Genomic DNA, 22,312 nt, shown 5'->3' with positions numbered 1-22,312 from the left:
TCCACATAAATAACAAAAAGCCTCAACTCCATTTCCCTGCCAATGTGACCCTAGGGAGTAGTTAGAACTATGTCTTAGTCATTGCTCTAATAAAGTCTGTTATTGTGCATATTCTGTAATTGTTTCCAAAAGTTCCCATGTATTGAAAGATGCTTAATAACCACTTTCCTGGAGAAGATCACCATTTCAAAATAGTTTCTGAATTGCTTTGGGACTCATCAAGGCTCACTGACATAGGAGAAGCTAGGAAAAAGGAGGGAGCTACAAAGCCTAATTGAGTCTAATCACAACAGAGGTGGATAGCCAAGTCCTAGCATGGAGTAGATAACATTTCATATCCCTGTAGACCGATCTCTCTGAAACAACCCCTTTGGAGTTTTGAAATTTGGGTTGCTGCTAAAACTCAGGCCCTGGAAATGTTCACATGGACCAATCAGGCTGCTGGGTGAGCTTAGAGCAAATCACTTAACTTAGTGAGAAGCAGAATGCTTAGTGGATAGAGCACGGGCCTGGGAGTCAGAAGATCATGGATTCTAATCCCGGCTCTGCCACTTGTCTGCTGTGTGGCCTTGGGCAAATCACTTCCCTTCTCTGTCCCTCAGTTACCTTATCTGTAAAATGAGGGTAAGACTGAGCCCCACATGGTACATGGATTTTGACCAACCTCATTAGCTTATATCTAGTCCAGAGCTTAGTTTAATGCCTGGCACATAGTAAGTGCTTCACAAATATCATTAAAAAAAAGTCAGTCAGTGGTATATACTGGGCACTTACTATGTCCAGAGCACTGTGGTAAGTACTTGGGAGAGTTCAGTACAACAGAATTGGTAGACATGTTCTCTGCCCATAAGTAGCTTACAGTCTAGAGGGGGAGACAGACATTAAAATTAAAATCAGTGTTCATAAATGCTTCAGGGCTAAGGAATCCTAAAGGGAAAATAAAAATTAATCTTATTGAAGCTGAGGCAATAAATGACAGTAACTACCTTTTAATGATGATGATTCTTTGGACTCTTAAACATTTCCTCTAGATGGAGCTTTTGCCCAGAAACTTTTAAAAAAAGGAACAAAATTAAGAAAAAACACCTCAAGTTTTATTATTCTTATTATTCTTTTGGTTCTGTTGGCATTTTTGGATATATTGAGAGCTCTGGGCCCACTGGTTTCAAGTTCACTCATAGCAAAAATGCCCTCTGTACCTGGCCAAAAAAGTCTAATCAATTAATCAATCAAATCATGTTAGAATCACCTCAAAAGTCCCACCTCCATGGGGCCCTCCACTCAGGAATTTCCCATGCTCAGCTTCTCCCTGGTCCAGGAACCCCTCTCCACCCGCTGGTAAGGAGCTGGTAAGGAGTGGTAGAGGCAGATCACTGATTCCATTTTTCCCTCCATTTTCCTACATCACTGGCTCCTTCCTCTGAATTCTACAGGTGTGAGGGTATGGGGAGTGGTGCCAGGGAGCGGAAAAGAGGAAGGAAGAAATAGAGGCTAAGTCTTGATCTGAGAAGATGGAGAAATAAAAGCCCTTGACATCATCCTTCCACTAGGAGGTAATATTAATGGCACCCATTTAGAGGCACCTAGGCAGGTTTCCCTGAAAAATGGACACCTTTCCTATCTCCTGACAAATGAACAACTCATCCTCCTGGCATTATGTCGTCTTCCCCAGGACAAACGTCTCCCTATGCTCTCACCTCTAAGACACCCTCCTGGACAGACGAAGCCATCTCACAACTCCTCAGCACTAGCAGATGCCTTGCCACAGCACAGACCTCCCACAGGGTGTTTGGTTTTGGTGATTATTATTAGTAGTAGTAGGAGTAGTAATAATAATAATGATGTTGGTATTTGTTAAGCACTTACTAGGTGTCAAGCATTGTACTAAGTACTGGGGTAGTTACAAGATAATCTGGTTATTCACATGGGGCTCACTGCCTACGTAGGAGGAAGAACAGGTATTGAATCCCCATTTTATAGATGAGGAATCTGAGGTGCAGAGATGTTAAGTGACTTGCTTAAGGTCACACAACAGACAGGTGGAAGAGCCAGGATTAGAACCCAGGTCCTCTGACTTCCCGAACTATGCTCTTTCCACTAGGCCATGCTGCTTCTGGTTGGCTGCAAGAAGGAGTTCCCAAATCCTGCTGATTTAGGGGTACCCTGAGTTTCTGGGACTTCACAGTGACCAAAGACAGCCCTTTCTGGGCTGTCTCAGGGATTCCCAGGTGGTACAGACAGCCTGACTCCCAGTTCAGGGATCCCCAAGCGACAAGGTCCTCAGATAATTCCCACCTGAATGCTCTTTCCCAACACTTAGTACAGTGCTTTAATCCAGTTAGCACTTAATAAATAGGACTATTATTTCTCCTCCTTCTCCCTCCTCCTCCTTCTCTTCCCTGCTCTTTCTCCTCCCTCCTCTTCCTCATCCTCCTTCGCCTTCTCCTCCTTCTCCCTCCTCCTCTTCTCTTTCCTCCACCTTCTTCTCTCTCCTCTTCCTCCCTCTTTTCCTCCTCCCCCCTTTCCTCCTCCCTCCTTTCCTCCTCCTCCCTCTCCTCCTCCTCCTCCTCCTCCTCCTCCTCCTCCTTCTCCTCACTTCATTCATTCAGCCATATTTATTGAGGACTTACAGTATGCAAAGTACTTTACTAAAGCACTTGAAGCTTGTATTAAGCACTTCTCCTCCTCCTTTTCCTCCTCATCTTCCTCCTTTTCCTCCTCCTCCTCCTCATGAGTCCCATATAACTCCAGCAAGTACCAGGGTCCCAGATGTGGTCTGGCTCTACCTGGGATTACCTGGAACTCTCAAACCAGGAATTTGGCCTGGTTGGCCTTCCCCTTTATCCCTCCCAGAGAATTTGCAACTCAGAGTAATTCCACAAAGGCAATCTGAGCTCTATCCAACTGCCCAGAATCCCCCAGATTATCCCCAAAAGGCCACTGAGTCTGAGGAAATCCGGGGTTAGTGGGATCTCTTAGTGAATCCCCACCAGACGAGTTGTCTGAGAAAATGCCGACAATGGCAACCACACAGTGCCTGCTGCTGTCTCCCATGGCACAGCCTCTCTAGGGATATCACCTAGAAGCCTCCCCTCTTGCAGACTTTGCCATTTATCTTCTTCATCCTCTATTATCGCCAGTGGGTTGTGGCTACTGTGTATATAATGTTGTGTGTTTCCTAAAAGATATTAAAAGGAATAATTTCACCTGTCACTGCTTATTGATTCATTTATGCTATTAAGTAGCTGAGGAGGTTGTAATAGAAAAATCAAGTAGCAATAACAGAGGATAATAGTCAGACATCCATAAAGTGTGCTATTATTGGACACCGATGTTCATAAAAATCATTTTAAAAAATGGATTCTAAAAGGTGTCTATAATATCTGCTATTTAGGCGAGAACCTCGAAATCAGGTGGAAATACGCTATTGCAAATGAGGAGGGGGCTTTTGCCCCCCAGGTGTATTTCCAGTGTCCTTATGCGGTGGGAGATGGGTCATGGAAGGGGTCATCATCTCAGATCCATTGCCAAATTGCTTTAGGCAGCAGCCCTCAGTGGAGCAGAAGACCAAAAAGATTAGAGAGAGCCGTGGAGCCTGAAAAACGTTGACTTGTAAAGAGAGAAAATGACAGACTTTTGCTGGGGATAGTTAGCTTTCCCAGGCAGCCTCAATGATTGGGAATTCATCTCCTTAGTTTGTGAATGGATGTGGATTTTTGCATTTGTGCCTAACTGACTCTTCCAAGATGGTCTGTCTCCCAGGGAGGAAACCAACCGTTCTTACTGAAGCTGCAGATAATCATAGAAATATGATTGCTGAAATCAGTTGAAAAATATTTTATCGTTCACGTCAAACCTCTAGGATGCCTGCATGAAGGTACTTGGCAATGCAGGCAACCTAAACTCTTCAGCTTTATTCTTGCCTATGTTAAATGGTACTAAACTTGTTGAAAATACTTCTCCTTTACTGCTCACTGTTCTAGTTTTTGTCTGTCTTCTATTGTTTTCTGCTTCCTTCTTTACCTAGTGTTCAAGTAATTTCTTATCTGTTGCGTGCCATAACTGTGTTTCCTTCATCTGAAGGGATGAATTCGGCCCAAGGTTTTTGGTATCCATTTCTTGCTTTTAAACTCTCTATTATCTCCTGCTAAAGTCTGTGCTTTTGATCCACAACCTTAAAATGACAACAGTGAACGGTACCTATTCTCGCCTAATAGCCCGACACAGGAAATTTCTCTCTCTCTCTCTCTCTCTGTCGGAAGAGGGAGATGGATCTGGGATTCGGCTGCTAGCTGTGATATTCATCCTGAGAAGTACCCATTGGACAATCATCTTACCTTATTAATAATTGTCCACCTACTTGGAACTAGCCCCAAGACTAGCCTGGGACCCAAATCTGAAGGGCTTAAGTCCTCTAAATAAGGAGGACTAAACTTAATAGCATTTATGGCCTACTGTGTACAGAGCACTGAACTAAGCATGTGGGAGAGTACAATAAAATTAATAAACTGGATCTCTGCCCTGAAGGAGGTTACAATCTAGTGGGGAACACAGGCACTGAGTAAATTACAGATGGGAGGAGAAAGGAAAAGGAGATGTGTACCTGAGTTCATGCTTGAGTAATAGAGTATTGTAAGATATATACATAAAGGGTATAAGAGCTTGAGAATACCTAAGTGCTTAAGTGGGACAAAAATGCTAAAGTAGCAGTTGGAGGGATAAAATGTGGGGAAAGAAAAATTTAAGCAGGAAAGCAGTATGGTCTAGTAGATGGAGCACGGGCCTGGGAGTTGGAAGGTCATGGGTTCTAATTCCTGCTCCGCCGCATGTCTGCTGTTTGACCTTGGACAAGGCACTTTGTTTCTCTGGGCCTCAGTTACCTCGCCTGTAAAATGAGGATTAAGAGTGTAAACTCCATATGGGACAAAGACTGTGTCCCACCTAACTTGAATCTACCCCAGGGCTTAGAACAGTGCTAAGCACATAGTAAGCACTTGACAAGTACCATAATTATTATTATTATTATCCCAAAGGAGATGCTATTTCGATAGGGGTTTGAAGATGGGTGGAAATCTACGGTCTGTAGGATATGAAGGGTGAGGGAGTGAGCAGGAGAGCAGTGATGAGAGAAACAAGAAAGAGTTTTGAATGAAGAGGGCAAGCTGGGATCTAGTGGAAAAAGAGAGTGGATAAATCAGAGGGAGAGAGTTCATTGAGTGCCTTAAAACTGATGGTCAAGATTTTCTGCTTGATGTGGAGAGGAATGAGCAACCATCAGAGGTATTTGGAGAGTTGGGAGACAGCTGCAGCATAACATTTCAGAACAATCATCTGAGCAGCACACTGTTTTATAGACTGGAGGCAGGGAGGTCAGAGAGGAGGCTGATACAGTAGTCAAGACGGGTTATGGCAAGCTCCTGGACCACAGTGGTGGCTGACTGGATGGAAAGGAGAAGCGGCAGATCCTGGAAACATGGAGGAAGAAACAATACTGCCATCTTCCACCACTCCCAATCAGGGACCAGGGCTTAGAACAGTGCATGTTCCATAGTAATCAATTAATGGATCATATTTATTATGCATTTACTATGTGCAGAGCATTGTACTAAGCTTTTGGAGAGTGAAACATAACAAAATTAGCAAATTCCCTCCCCAGAATGAGCTTATGGTCTAAGGGGAAGACAGGAATTACTATAAATAGTAAGTGCTTAACAAATACCATAATGATATTTCAACATCCTGCTGCCTCTAGGACTCAGCCAATACTTGCTGGTCAACTGAAAAAATCCCAACCTCAAATCATATGAGACCTTATAATATAGATGGTGAGACAGAAACGAAGGCGTTTGCAGGTGCAGAATTTTAGATTGAGATGATTTTCAAAACAGGCTCTGAACATTAACCTGAGTCTCTTCTTGAACCTCACTTCCTGTTTAATAGTAGTATTTAGCCCTATCAACCAATCAGTGCTGTTTATTCAGTTCTTACTTTGTGCAGAGCACTGTACTAAGCGCTTGGGAGAGAACAGTACGGGAAAATTAGCAGACATTCCCCGTTCTTGATAAGCTTGTCCTGTCACCCCTACATCTCAATGCAAATCCCGGGATCAGCCAGACACCCCAACATCTCTGAGAAATGGGTAGGGAACATCCCTTGGCTCCTCCTATCTTCCATTTGGGACTATGGATGTTGAGTTTTCTGTGTCTTCTTCTGACTCCAGCACTGGTAGAGTTATCATTTCCAGAAGAGTGCGTATTTTTTGTAACAGGCGGATGGTGACCCATTTGGGGGAGATCTTTCCTCTTAGCTGAAACAGCTCATGAAATCTTGGTGTTTGGTATCTGCCTTGGGTTTGATTAACCTTTATCACACTGACTCTTAACAAGCCAGAAATGTTTTATGTTGTCTCCGTTATTCAGAAACATAGACGTTTTGACAGGGCTATGCAGTCTGAGATTTCCCTGCCCTGCCTACCAATTTTCTTCCATTTTCCCTATTCACCCTGGGAGCGTATTTACTCGGCTCTTATTGAGATAATTATTGTTTTTTGTTATCTAATTACTCCTTTACTTTACATAAAGCCTAGTCATTTGAAATGTCTCCAAATTTTGAAAGCTGTGAAATCAGAGATCAGGTGACTTAAATACTGACACAGCAAAGTCACTGTTTTCCACTTTCATTTTCATTTCATCCTTAATTAAATATTTTCCCAGGATGTTTAGCCTAACAGCTCTAACTTCATTATTCAGATCATTTTAAGGGCTAAGATGATGAATGACTACAAATATGAAAGACATTTTGCAAGTCACAGATTTTTTCAATGATTCTGTAGTTTGAAAATGGAATGTCCAGGTAGCTCAGGTTGAGAGCTTGAACTTCTTTTTTTTAACAAGATGATATTTAGCTAGTCCAGCACATTACGCCAACTCAAATTGCCCTTTAAACATTATCAACAGCTATTTTTGTGTGGGATGTGCTGATATTTAAAAATCAAAGCAAAGAAATAGTAGCTTTGAACTTTACTGTGAAAATATTAAGCCTTAAAAGACTGATCTCCTCTTTTCTCATACAATTTATCAAAACAAAATAATAATAATAATAATAATGATAATGGTATTTGTTAAGTGCTTACTATGTGCCAAGCATTGTTCTAAGTGCTGGAGTGGATACCAGGTAATCAGCTTGTCCCAAGTGGGACTCACATACTCAATCCCCATTTTACAAATGAGGTCACTGAAGTACAGAGAAGTGAAATAACTTTCCCAAAGTCACACAGCAGACAAGTGGCAGAGTCGGGATTACAACCCACATCCTCTGACTCCCAAGGCCATGCTCTTACCACTAGGCCATGCCATGGAGTTCTCATCCAAAAAGGAAAGCAATTTTGGAAAGCAATCATTATTCTTGATTTGTGTGATATTTTATTTTGGTATAAATCCTAATAGTATTTGTAGTTTTGAAGCAAATGTCAAAGAGCATTACTGGAAAATCCAGACATAGAGCTATTTGAATAAAGGTAGCAATTAGAATCCACCTGCCATGGAATATTTTAATTCTATGGAAATTAGAGAGCTGAAAAGGCCATCCCCCATGAAGAAAAACTAACAAAACCATCCCATTGAGAAATGAGAATCTCTCCTTTTTGCACAAGATAGAAAGAAAAAGGAAGATGGGGAAAGGGAGTGCTAGCTAAAACAAAGGAAACAGCTCTTCACACCACAGATAATGAACATATGGAATTCAAAACCACCGAAAGTTGTATGCATCAAAAACACCAGCAGATTTGAGAAGTTTTGCTAAATTCATATATAACACTCCCAAAATGGGTTCCTAGAAGGAAAATTGAGGATGTAAGGGGAAAGTTGTGGTATTAAGATGGATGTCAAGGAGAGTAACCATCGCATAATTCCTTCGAGCATCTCGTTGCCACTGTCAGAAACATAATCTACCCCAGTGCTTAGAACAGTGCTTGGCACATAGTGAGAGCTTAACAAATGCCATAATTGTTATAATTATTATAATACTGGGCTGAGTGGATGATTGGTCTGATCTTGTAACTGGATTGCTTTCTTTTTTTGTTAGACGCAGGTTGGGTGAGTGGTTAGTGTCTCTCTTTCCTTCTCTCTCCCTCTTTCTCCCACTCTCTTTCTCTCTCTCACATGCACCCACACACACAAAGGGCTTCAAAAGCTTCTTTTCGGAGAGCAGGATAGATCCACCAAATTTAGTTACCATCCCACCTAATGCTAGTTTGTCGGTCATTTTATCCTTCAGGAACTCTCATTTCCCTCCTCTTCCGCCCCTCAATGATATGACCTGTATTTCCTCAACATGTCCAAGCTTTGATTAATAATTGAGTTTCAGAAGTTTTGCATTTAAAACTAATTTATTGGTTATTATTGGGGGCATTCGAATGGTTGAAAAACAGATTTAAATGCAAAAACTGGAGTTTCTAGTTGAGCTTTTGTTTTGATAACTTCCATACAACACACATAACAAAATGATGTTTGGCATGATTATTCCTGTACGGTGCTTGCAAATCAGCCAAATGACTAAGCAAATGCTTAGCTGAACAGTTTGCTTTTGGCATTCTTGCTTAATTTCGGATGTCTGACCCCTGCAGTCATCCAAAATTTAACATTATCCGAATCTCAGTTTTGAGAGGAGGCCTCTATGTTGTGTGAAAAGAAAGGTGAAGTTGACCTAAAAGATAAGCAAAAACCAAGGATACTAATTACCCAAATGAACTTCACACTTTACAGAGCTGGGAGAAAGGCAGTCTCATAGAGCAGAAATATTTTCAGCACATCTAGATACGTAGCATTCTAGATAGATAACATTCCAAGATACATGTTGAACTACAGTGATTTGAAATTAGCCAATTCATCACACGAATGAGCCAAATTAGTTTCAGTCATCTGGCAGACTTTGGAAGGATTTATATAAATTGGCTTTAATCTATTTTGGTAATGAAAATGTTGAGGCACAAAATAAATTTTCAGAATTGATGTTTTTCAGATTCTACCCTAAATTTAAAGAAATATTTGTTAGGGAGGAATCAGGTTAAATTGGGTTAAAAATCCCTAACCTATTAGTAATGGGCATGTTTTATGAGATTTAACTTAGTGAGGTACTGAAAAATATAATTGGAACTGTTATTGTCCTAGTCTGACACTTTGATAGACTCCTTAGGCATACTTTTCTTTTCTACTCTTGGTTTATCTGCCTGTCTGCATTCTAATGTTGGTCTTCAGTCTCTCCCAGAGGTGTTAAGCCTTAATGAGACAATGTTTGAAAAGTGCTTTGAAATTCTTTAGTGAAAGGCTTAGTCTATTATTCTAATGTGCAAACTATTAATACCTATTATTATAATTATTGTTGTTTATTTTCCCTAAAGCAGTTGTACGATCTTATAGACACTTTTTTGGCTTTAGAAAAAAACACTAATTGCATTAATAGAGTGTGGGAAGGCCATGATTATCCTAATGAAATATATAATTGGAAATAGCCAATTTGGTGAAAAGTGCATTTGAAATGCGACAATGATCATGCTGAATAGTCACTCCTTCTGTTTTCAGCTGTCAGGACTGAATAAGAGGCAAAGCGTCTCCTCTTCCTGAAGCCTGATGCCTTAGAGGCATAGACCTTAATCTGAACTCTTAAAAAAAAATTATTTGTTGATATTAACCCCCAAGACAGACCATCTCTGAATGTGTAATGAGGTGTCCAGGAAAGATGTATTAAAGAGCAAATGTCTTCTCTTCCTCTGTCCTTTCCAGCTACTGACCCATAACTAAGCTGAGACCCGTTGTGTATAGGGGATTTAGGATTTCAGTAAACAATCACACATCTCTTATTCAAGGTATCATTTTGCCTATAATTCACGCCGAGAGGAACAATTAAGCAACCTTGTTTCAGGTCAGGAACACTTAACCTGAGTAGATGTTTTAATTGTTGGGAGCCCTTTGAAATGCAAATGACGATTGCCCGAGTTGAGATAGATGAGAATCCGTTGTGATTTCTGGCAAACACTGAACAAATACGAGTTCTGAAATCATGTCTCCTCGTTTATAGCTTGGGACTTTAACCAAGAGTCATAATGTATCGTGGCTCACTGGAAAGAGCACGGGCTTTGGAGTGAGAGGTCATGGGTTCGAACCCCGGCTCTGCCACTTGCCAGCTGTGTGACTTTGGGCAAGTCACTTAACTTCTCGGTGCCTCAGTTCCCTCATCTGTAAAATGGGGATTAAGACTGTGAGCCCCACGTGGGACAACCTGATTCCCTTGTGTCTACCCCAGCGCTTAGAACAGTGCTCGGCACATAGTAAGCGCTTAACAAATACCAACATTATTATTATTATTACGTTGGGCAGGTCACTTCACTTCTCTGTGCCTCAGTTACCTCATCTGGAAAATGGGGATTAAAATTGTGAGCCCCACGTGGGACAACTTGATCACCTTGTATCCCCACCCAGCGCTTAGAACAGTGCTTGGCACGTAGTAAGCGGTTAAGAAATACCCACCATTATTACTATTGGAGAAGCAGCGTGGCTCAGTGGAAAGAGCACGGGCTTTGGAGTCAGGGCTCATGAGTTCGAATCCCAGCTCTGCCACTTGTCGGCTGTGTGACTGTGGGCAAGTCACTTAACTTCTCTGTGCCTCAGTTCCCTCATCTGTAAAATGGGGATTAAGACTGTGAGCCCCACGTGGGACAACCTGATTCCCCTATGTCTACCCCAGTGCTTAGAACAGTGCTCGGCACATAGTAAGCGCTTAACAAATACCAACATTATTATTATTATTATGTATGACTCTTAACTTGGTTTTTAACCACGAAAGGATGCCTGTTGGAGTGTCCTCTCGACGACGTTACAACTAGACAACATGCTAATATAATAAGGAGATGGGGTTTTAAGGAGGAAGATTCCTGTGGTCAGGCAGAATTGAAGGAAGAAGGAATTCCAGTGGGGAAGTGTAATAATAATAGTAATAATAATGGTATTTGCTAAGCACTTACTATGTGCCAGGCACTGTACTAAGCACTGGGGTGGATACAAATAAATCTAGTTAGACACAGTCCCTGTCCCACATGAGCTCAGAGTCTCGATCCCCATTTTACAGATGAGGTAGCTGAGTCATAGAGAAGTAAAGTGAGTTGCCCAAGGTCACACAGCAGACAAGTGGTAGAGCCGGAGTTGGAATCCATGACCTTCCGACTCGTAGGCCCATGCTCTATCTACTACGCCACGCTGCTTCTCCTCGGAACAAAGAGTGGGAGGTACAGTGATTGGACTCATTTGGAAGAGTGGAGGGGCCAGGATGGGGAGAACAGACTATTTGGGGTCAGAAGTCATACTCATGCCCTCTACACTGTAAGCTCGTTGCAAGTAATAATAACTGTGGTATCTCTTAAGGCCTCACAGTGGAGAGGGCATAAGTATGACCCCAAATAATCTGTAAATCTGTCTTACAAGTAAAGACAGTCTGTCTGCCAAGTAAATTGGGTTAGACACAGTCCCTATTCCATGTGGGGCTCACAGTCTCAATCCCCATTTTACAGATGAGGGAACTGAGACCCAGAGAAGTGAAGTGACTTACCCAAGGTCACACTGCAGATAATCAATGGAGCTAGGATTAGAACCCATGACCTTGTGACTCCCAAGCCCAATACGCTATGCTTCTTTTAGGGAAGTGTCTATGTAGGGACAGTGTCTATTAAGTCTGTTGTATTGTGTTCTCCTAAGTGCTTCATACAGTGTTCTGCCCATAGTAAGCGCTCAATAAATACCATTGATGATGATATATCCAGAGGTGAAGGTGGTAAACTCCTAGAGAGCAGGGACCACTTACATCCTCAAACTCTACTGCGCTATCCCCATTGTTTAGTGCAGTACTCTGCGCATGGGTGATGCAGCAAATATTACTGATATAAACTTTTCATGGGACCCTCCAGTTTTTTCCCATTTCCTCAGTTCATTAGGAATGGCATTTGTTAAGTGAGTACTGTGTTCATTCATTCATTCAATTGTATTTATTAAGCACTTACCATGTGCAGAGCACTGTACTAAGCACTTGGGAAAGTACAATGCAACAATAAACAGTGACAGTCTCTGCCCACAATGACCTCACAGTCTAGAGAGTAGGAAACAGACATCGGTACAAATAATAAAATGACATATATATATATAAGTACTTTGGGGCTGGGAGGGTGGAGGATGAGCAAAGGGAGCAAGTCAGGACGATGCAGAAGGGAGTAGGAGATGAGGAAAAGTGGGTCTCCAAGCACTCCTTCAATGGCTGGGATAAATATAAGATAATCATATTTTACAGTCCCAGACTCACTAAAAGCTGACACCGTAAGAGATAGGGAGAGCAGATATCTCACTCCCATTTTACAGATGAAGAAACTGAGGCCCAGACAGGCTGTGCCTTGCCTGTGTCACACAGCAGGCCCAGTGGCAGAGCTGGAAGTAGAATCTGAGTCTCCTGACTCTGAAGTCTTGTGCTCTTTCCACTCAACCAGGCAGCTACCCTGGCTCTCTTAGAGGGAGGGGTTAATTTTTGAAGGGAATTTAACACTGCCAAAAAGAGAGACATCTATGTGCTGTTTGAAGCAGCATGGCTTAATGGAAGGAGCACAGGCCTGGGAGTCAGAAGGACCTGGGCTCTATTCCCAGCTCCGCCATTTGTCTGGTGTGTGACCTTGGTCAAGTCTTTTCCACTTCACTTCTCTGTGCCTCAGTTACCTCATCTGTAAAATGGGGATTAAGATTGTGAGCCCCATGTGGGACAGGGACTGTGTCCAGCCTGATTATCTTGCACATACCCCAGTCCTTAGAACATTGCCATGCACATAGTAAGCGCTTAACAAATGCCATTTTTAAAAAAGTGCTCAACAAGAGAGAAAGGGCCCAGCGAAGGACAGCTGTATCGTGTGCCGGTTCTTTGAATTAGACATTTTCCTTTTGATCATTTTAAGACCTCTGAATGTCTGGAGGGCAGAACCGTGACCCAGAAGGAAAAAGTAAAAAGCCAATTTTGTGTTTGTTTTACTAAAGCAATCGCTTTACCAGCTAAAACCCCAAGTGGGGCATGAAAAACAACTCCAAGGGTGTGTGTGAATGTGCTTTGATAGCGTAATGTTTTAAGACGAGAATCTGGAAGGGGAGAAGGCACTCCTCTGTCACTGTGCTGAGCGTTGTTAAGAGCCTACAGGGCCAGAGCTGCCCCAATGTCTCCCTCATACTCTCATATTTTTTCACTCCTAAACAGAGAGGTGCTACGTAATTGTCAAGCCTTATTCTTCTAATTAAGCAATTTACTGGAACATTTTGTGGTCCAAGAAAAGCACCCCTGGACAGGTGTAAAGAAAATCAGACTAGGTTTACTGAGGGACAGAGGCCTGGAAAAATGTCTCTGAACTCTAAAGTGCAGAAAGTCAGCTCTGGCTTCTCTCCCAAATCAGAGATGCAAAACTCAGACTGAGAGTTTCAGCCTGCTCACCTGCTAGCAACTTACAGAAGTCTGTTTGAAAGATGCAACCCGAAATTCCTGAAATCAAATAATCCAGAGTTGCATTTTTCAAACCTGTTGTGCTCTAGTAATTTTATAACACTTGGCAAATGGGGAAAAAAAATGTAGTTTCCTTCCAGAAATCTATATGAGATACAAACTGGCAGAGAAGCATAATTTGAAAAGTACAGTTGTTCATTCATTCATTCAATAGTATTTATTGAGCGCTTACTATGTGCAGAGCACTGTACTAAGCACTTGGAATGTACAAATAGGTAACAGAGACAGTCCCTGCCCTTTGACGGGCTTACAGTCTAATCGGGGGAGACGGACAGACGAGAACAATAGCAGTAAATAGAATCAAGAGGATGAACATCTCATTAAAATAATAGCAAATAAATAGAATCAAGGTGATGCACATCTCATTAACAAAATAACCCACAAGTCCTTTCTGAAGAGCACCATGTTTGCATTCCTGACTAGTGTATCCCTAGAGTTTTTGTTCCTTTTGGAAAAGGTGGAATAGGAAAAATTTAAAACTCCAGTCAATCTATGAAATGGGCACTGTTCTTATTTCTTAGGTAAAAGTATCAGCGTCTTTTGCTTTAAAGAAAACAGGCATGTGCTGCTGTCATAGGTTACTAACGGGCTACCTAACCTTCAAGAATTTTGAAGCTAATAGACAGTGACAGCAATGTTATAAAGGCACTGAAAACTTTAACTCTGGATATGATCTGCAGGTGAACTGCCTATTGTCAGATAAATCATGCCTTGCTGTATCTTACCCCATTGATAACCTTGAATCTTGCATGTTTTCTCTGTTATCTCACTGATAGTTTTTATTTTATCCTGGAATAGAGGAAAGCAAAATAATTCCCGTTGAATCAAACAATCTCAGAGTTCCACCACTTTGCCTCGGGGAGGGAGGGTTACTGAACAGTCATTTTTGAATTTATTTTCTAGTTTTCAGACTAACAGGGTGGCTTTCACGTAGCTAGCCTACTGAAAAGAAAACAGCCTTCTCTGACAGTAATGGGACTTGCATCTCAATTCCCTTCCTGTCAGCACCAAGCCTGGCATTTCAGCATTTCTGTAAAACGGGGTTACAGCTGTGAGCCTCATGTGGGATAATAATGATAGTATTTGTTAAGCGCTTACTATGTGCCAAACATTGTTCTAAGTGCTGGGGGAGATACAAGGTAATCAGGTTGCCCCACGTGGGGCTCACAGTCAATCCCCATTTACAGATGAGGGAACTGAGGCACAGAGAAGTTAAGTGACTTGCCCAAAGTCACACAGCAGACAAGTGGCGGAGCCGGGATTGGAACCCATGACCTCTGACTCCCTAACCTGTGCTCTTTCCACTGAGCCACACTGCTTCTCTATCTGATTAGCTTCTATCTATCCTAGGGCTTTGTCCAGGACGGTCACATAGTAAGCACATAACAAATACCACTAAATAAAATCTTGTGTTCCCCTCTCAGTAGTTGTAGTAATCTTCTTCAAATGCCATCAAGTCATTTCTGACCCATAGTGATTCCATGGATACCCCCTCTTCAGAACGTCCTGTTTCCCGTCATAAAGTCGTTCTGGTGTGTGTAGTCCATGGAGTGTTCTTGGTAAAGATACAGAAGTGGTTTAGCATTGCCTTCTTCCATGCAGTAATAATAATAATAATAATAATAATAATAATGGTATTTGTTAAGCACTTACTATGTGCCAAGCACTTTTCAAAGCACTGGAATAGATAGAAGGTAATCAGGTTGTCCCTCGTGGGACTCACAGTCTTAATCCCCATTTTACAGATGAGGGAACTGAGGTACAGAGAAATTAAGTGACTTGCCCAAGGTCACACCGCAGACAAGTGGCGAAGCCGGAATTAGAACCCATGACCGTGGACTCCCAAGATCATGTTCTTTCTACTAAGCCACATCTCTGCCATTATCTTTGATTCACATTTTGATCACTAGATTATCCACCTTTGACTCTTTCCCAAGCTGCCGCTGCCCTGCATGGGTGAACTGACTTGGACACTTTGGTTTAGACCTTTCCATTATGGGCGGCCCTCTGTGGCATAGCTCTGAGCTTCATCAGCATATGCCAACTCTTCTGCCACGATATGGCGTCAATTCATGGGAGAGGTCATAGTAGTCATAATAATGTTGGTATTTGTTAAGCGCTTACTATGTGCAGAGCACTGTTCTAAGCGCTGGAGGAGATACAGGGTCATCAGGTCGTCCCACGTGAGGCTCACAGTTAATCCCCATTTTACAGATGAGGTAACTGAGGCACAGAGAAGTTAAATGACTCGCCCACAGTCACACAGCTGACAAGTGGCAGAGCTGGGAGTCGAACCCATGACCTCTGATTCCGAAGCCCAGACTCTTTCCACTGAGCCACGCTGCACCTGATTGCCTGTTCTCAGCTCTGTGCTCTACACTATACTCTTTATTAAGTGCTCTGAACTAATCACAGATATGCCAGAATTATAAGACCCGTTCCCTCCCCACGGAAAGCTTATAATCCATTGGATGAGTCAAAAAATCAACCATGATAAATGGGAGTAATAGATACCTGAGGATCTCTGTTTCATTTAAAGTTAAGGTTGTGAGTGATTTTTGATACTACGAACATATCCAGGCTAAAGTTAAATTAAAAAGTTCAAAGCTTAAAGGTTTAATGGGGGATGACTGTATAGAATTCATTCCTCTGGGACACCAGGCTGATCTATTCCAAGGTGATGGAGAAATTCTAATTTGCCACTGCACCTCCAGAAAGCAACTCTGTGAAACACCGTTCATAAATTAGGGCCGCAGAGCCTTCGGAAGGGGGAGATTTACAAGGGGGCTGTCTCGGCTCAATGCACGGGGAATTGATGCAGCTAATGCTATCAGAAGGAAAAAGGATTACCTGCTTACATCTAGCCTCTGTGGGTTGATGGAAAATAGACTTCTTGCTCGTTTTTGCCAAAGGGCGTAATTTCACCTTTGAAAAGACCAACTACAGTGCGCACTGTTCCCCGCCCCAATGCGCACTCTTCCCCGCCCGAACATTACAAAGATAGATCAGGAAGAGCCCCACGGTGGGCGGAATGACATCGTTTTTAGCGTTTACACTTATTTATAAGGAGTAGTGGAAGTTTTTGGTCCCATTTAAAATCATTAAATCATCTCCTTTCCACTTCACAATGACACATCTTTTGTCCTGCCCCAGAAGTAGGCTATTGTTCCTAGTTCAACGGCTAATTGAGAGGAAATGTTATCAATTTCCTAATAAATTTTGCCTGGATTAATCTACTCATCCACTTCTTCGAGTGAGGAATGCAGGGGGAAGGGGCAGTGACCATAGTTTAATGAGCAAATGAGAGTCCAAAGTGGATCACATACTCAGCTTTCCTGGGGCGGAAGCCATTGTCAGTAGGATTTGAAGCTTTGACTCCCTGCAAATTAAATTGTCTTTCATTCAACTTGAGTACCACAGGGCTAAAATACAAACAAAATAAAATACAATCCAGGTCCCTGAGTATAATACAAAACAGGATATACTCACTGAAATTAGAAGATTTTAAAATGTAGAACAGTAGTTTAAGGTAATTTGAGTTTATTATTCACTGAAAATTACTAAAAATATGTATATCCCAACAGAGGTGTTTTGCACAGGATGTAACATAAGAAACCTACATTTAGGTGTTCATCTAAACCAGGTTCTGGGCACTTGGGTCAGTGAATACGAACAATTTTCATGTTTGTCCTGAGTCGCAGTTTTCTTCATCTTTAGTCAATCAGTCCATGGTATTTATTCAGTCAGACACATTTTTTGGACCCTTATTATGAGCGCAGCACTGTACTAAAAGCTTGGGAGACCGCTGCCCGGCTCATCTTCCTGCAGAAACGCTCTGGGCATGTCACTCCCCTTCTTAAACACCTCCAGTGGTTGCCTATCAACCTCCGCTCCAAACAAAAACTCCTCACTCCATTCATTCATTCAATAGTATTTATTGAGCGCTTACTATGTGCAGAGCACTGTACTAAGCGCTTGGGATGAACAAGTTGGCAACAGATAGAGACAGTCCCTGCTGTTTGACGGGCTTACTAGGCTCTCCATCACCTCGCCCCTTCCTACCTCTCCTCCCTTCTCTCTTTCTACCGCCCACCCCGCACGCTCCGCTCCTCTACCGCCCACCTCCTCACCGTCCCTAGGTCTCGCCCATCCCGCCGTCGACCCCCGGGCCGCGTCCTCCCGCGGTCCTGGAACGCCCTCCCTCCTCACCTCCGCCAAACTGATTCTCTTCCCCTCTTCGAAACCCTACTTAAAACTCACCTCCTCCAAGAGGCCTTCCCAGACTGAGCTCCCCTTCTCCCTCTACTCCCTCTACCGCCCCCCCCATTCTCCCTCTACCGCCCCCCCTTCACCTCTCCGCAGTTTAACCCTCTTTTCCCCCCTTTTCCCTCTGCTCCTCTCCCTCTCCCTTCCCATCCCCTCAGCACTGTACTCGTCTGCTCAACTGTATATATTTACATTACCCTATTTATTTTGTTAATGAAATGTACATCGCCTCGATTCTATTTAGTTGCCATTGTTTTTACGAGATGTTCTTCCCCTCGACTCTATTTATCGCCATTGTTCTCGTCTGTCCGTCTCCCCCGATTAGACCGTAAGCCCGTCAAAGGGCAGGGACTGTCTCTATCTGTTGCCGACTTGTTCATCCCAAGCTCTTAGTACAGTGCTCTGCACATAGTAAGCGCTCAATAAATACTATTGAATGAATGAAAGAAAAGTATTTCACAGTTGGTAGACACATTCCTTGCCTACTAGGAGGGTTTATTTTGTGCGGAGGACAAAATTATTTTGTGTAAACAAGTATTTTGTGTAAACATGGAAAAGTATACTGTAATAGAGTTCATCTATGTAATCCCTGCCCACAAGGACTTGATATTCTACAGGCGGAGACAGATATTAAAATAAATTACAGGTAGAAATTAGGAATAACAATCCCTTTCAGAAATGGAAATTAGAGCAGCTCTGTATCTGACTTTCTTTATTATTATGATACTTGTTAAGCTCTTACTATGGGCAAAGCATTACACTAAGCACTGGGGTAGATACCAGGTCATTAGAATGGACACAGTACCTGGCCCACATGGGGCTCACAGTCCCAACCTGGGCTGCATCATTATAAGGATCGATCAATAAATAAATCAGTGGTATTTACTGAGCACTCTACTATGAGCAGAGCACTCTACTAAGTGCTTGGGAGAATATAGTGCAACAGAGTTGGTAGACGTTCCCTACCCACAATGGGCTTACAGTCTGGAGGATATGAAGACATATCTCCTCCAAGAAGCCTTCCCTGACTAAGCCCTTCTCTCCTCTCCTCCCACTCCTTTCTGCGCCACTCTTACTAGATCCTTCGTTCATCCTCCCTCCCATCCCCACACCACATATGTGTGTATATATGTGTTATATATATATATATATGCAATTTATTTATATTAATATCTGTCTCCCCCTCTAGACTGTGAGCTTGTTGCAGGCAGGAATGTGTCTGTTTGTTGTTATGTTGTACTCTCCCAAGCGCTTAGTACAGTGCTTTGCACATAGTAAGTGTTCAATAAATACAATTCAATGAATGAATCAAAGGATAACCTCATGGCTTTCCATAGCAATCAAGAGCATCTTCATATAATTCTTCATATCAATCAATCACCGGTATTCATTGAGGATTTACTGTGTGCAGAGCAATGTACGATGCTCTTGGGAAAGTATATAAAGCAGCATATGACTTATAGCTCTTCCTCCAAAACACCCTCTCAGCATCCCATTGCGTAAGTACCTTAATAATAAGGTAGTAAGTAGTAAGTAGTAAGTAGCTTAATAATAGTGATTCTCAAATCCAGACACCAACAGACCCTCCAAGAGATCCAGAGACTAAGTAAAACCAAGGACACAAAGCAGACAGTGAATAAGGAAGAGCCAGTAGGTGTATTTTATAATTCCCTGATTGTTTCATTGATTTCACACCAAATTTTCCTTAGGAGTTTAATTTTTCAAAGATGTAGCCACCAGAAAGTTCTGGTAGCTGTCACCTCAGGAAACAAACAATCTCCGATTTGGAAGTATATTATGCAATCCCTAATCCCTTTATTCGGATGGGATGATTAAAAGCTCTTTATTCAGTCAGTCCATCAATGGTATTTACAGGTGCTTACTGTGTGCATAGCCCTGTACTAAGCTCTTGGGAGAGTAGAATATAACAGAGCGGTAAGCACATTCATTCCCTGAACACAAGGAGCTTCCAATCTGGAGAGGGAGTTTGAGATTCCCTATCAAACTGCAACCTTGGTGCCCACCTCCACTCCTACTTTGCACAGGGATATCAGAATAATCCGTTCAAATCACCTTCTAGAAGCGTTGCTCTCTCATCTCCTTGAAAACCCTCCGCTGGCATCTAGCCAAGACCCCTCACAATCGGCTTCAAGGATTTCCACCAACTCACTCCACTTTACCTATCAGCTCTCTTCATCCGTAACTCACTGTCTTCCTCCCTCCCTAGACAACCTTCTCGGTGAACCCCTCTTTCGATTCTCACCTCTGACCCCTCACTCGCACTGTTCCCCCAACTTGAAACTCCCTCCTTCCTCCAAGTGTGAAGGACCAGTGCTTTCCCCATATTCAGAGCCTTTTTAAACTCCCACATCCTCCAACAAGCCTTTCCCAATTAGTGTTGCAGCAGCTGAAGATGTATTAACCCATTCAGCCAACTCTAGGATGCACTGCTCTTCAGCACTTTGTGGTTATGGGTGCGCAAGGACACACACACACACACACACACACACACACATTCACTTGTACATTCAATAATTTATTTTAATTACTCCAGTTGTAAATATTTTATGTCTGTCTTCCCAGTTACGTTGCCAGCTCTTTTTGGCCACGTTTTTATTTCCCAATTCCCAAGTGCCTAGAATAATGCACTTCAGTGAGTGCTCAATTACATTGATTATTATTATTAATAATAGCAATAACAGTATTTTAAAATCCCTAGTATGTGCCCGGCACTGCACTAAGCACTCAAGTGGATTCTGCACTAAGCACTCAAGCAAATCGGGTTGGGCACAGCCCCTGTCCCACATAGGGCTCACGGTCTTATTGCCCATTTTATAGATGAGGTAACTGAGGCACAGAGAAGTGAAGTGATTTGCCTAAGGTCACACAGCAGACAGGAGGCGGGGCCAAGATTAGAACCCATGACCTTCTGACTCTCAGGCCCTTGCTCTATCCACTGGGCCATGCTGCTTCCCTACTTATATTGTTTCTACTGCTCCTGCACACTTGTACTTTCATATTCCTCTCCTTTCATGAACTTCTCCACCAACCTCCAAAGCCAAACCTCTCCCTATCCAGAACTTGCTTCTCCCCAAAAGCATAATGACCTACCCATTTCACTCCCTGTCAATCCTAGGTCATAAGGTGTGTCCTTCTTTATTTTTCTCTCCTCTGGTTGTAACAATTATGGTATTTACTAAACTCTCACTATATGCCAAAGCACCATGTGAAGCACTGGGTTAGGTAAAACGAAATGGATTGAACAAGGTCCCTATATCACAGAGTGCTCCCAGATTAAGGGGGAGGGAAAATGGGTATTTTATCCCCGTTTTACAGATGAGGAAACTGGGGCAGAGCAGCTAAGTGACTGGCCCAAGATAACACCCCCTTCCCCCTTCTAGACTGCGAGCCCGTTCCTGGGTAGGGATTCTCTCTATCTGTTGCCAAATTATACTTTCCAAATGCTTAGTACAGTGCTCTGTGTACCGTAAGTGCTCAATAAATACGATTGAATGAATGAATAACACAGGGGGAGAATGACAGAGCAGAGATTAGAACCCAAGTCTCCAGATTCCCAGCATCATGCTCGTCCCATTAGTCTGTGCTGCTCTCATAGTTAAGACTCTGGTACTCTTCCCCTCAGTTACGCTGTTGCTCTTTCCTCCCTTCTTCTTCTACCCCTATCCTGTAACTTCTATACTGTTAAATGTATTGATAGCCAACTGAAAATGGATGAGGGCAGAAGGAGAGTTGAGGTGGGATAAATTCAGGCAGGAACTCTACTGGGCCTTGAAATGATTATAAAGAGCCATGAGTCTTGCTCATACAATAACAGTAAATAAATTCAGGTGTGCAGCCAAAGATAGTGCAAGGAGCAGTCACCTAACTTGTAATGAACTGACTCTTGGCTGATGTTTAAGTCACTGCGCATGTAAAGCTAGGTTTTTCTGCTCTTCTGCAGCTCTTGGACTTGAAGAATGACTATGTATATATTCATAAATATTAATATAAAGAGAAGCAGCATGGTCTTGTGGATAGAGCGTGGGCCTGGGAGTCAGAGGGACCTTGGTTCTAATCCTGGCTCTGGCATTTGTCTTCTTTGTGACCTTGAGCAAGTCACTTAGCTTCTCTGTACCCCAGTTACCTCAACTGTAAAATGGGGATTAAGACTTTCGATCGTATTTATTGAGCACTTACTGTGTGCAAAGCATTGTACTAAGCGCTTATGAAAGTACAAGTACAATATAGCAATAAACAGATCCATTCCCTGCCCACGATGAGTTTTACAGTCTAGAGATTGTGAGTCCTATGTGGGATGTGGACTGTATTCAACTTAATTAACTGAAAATACCCAGTGCTTAGCACAGTCCCTGGCACATAGTAAGATTTTTAACAAATATCATTAAAAAACTTTATGATTTTTATGTCATTCCCTCTATATTGAACAACATAGTAAAAAGTCATTGCATGGGAA

At 42.5% G+C, this 22,312-nt stretch overlaps 1 protein-coding gene across 2 annotated transcripts in view; it reads left to right on the top strand.

The window, feature by feature from the left end:
- PRKCB (protein kinase C beta) overlaps nucleotides 1–22,312 on the top strand; it is a 438,119-nt gene that overhangs the window by 397,832 nt on the left and 17,975 nt on the right. The window lies entirely within an intron of this gene.

The sequence above is a fragment of the Ornithorhynchus anatinus genome, chromosome 2, assembly GCF_004115215.2.
Source record: "Ornithorhynchus anatinus isolate Pmale09 chromosome 2, mOrnAna1.pri.v4, whole genome shotgun sequence".
Lineage (NCBI taxonomy): Eukaryota > Metazoa > Chordata > Mammalia > Monotremata > Ornithorhynchidae > Ornithorhynchus > Ornithorhynchus anatinus.
Note: the sequence above shows the minus strand (reverse complement) of the source record. Positions and strands in the feature narration are given on the sequence as shown.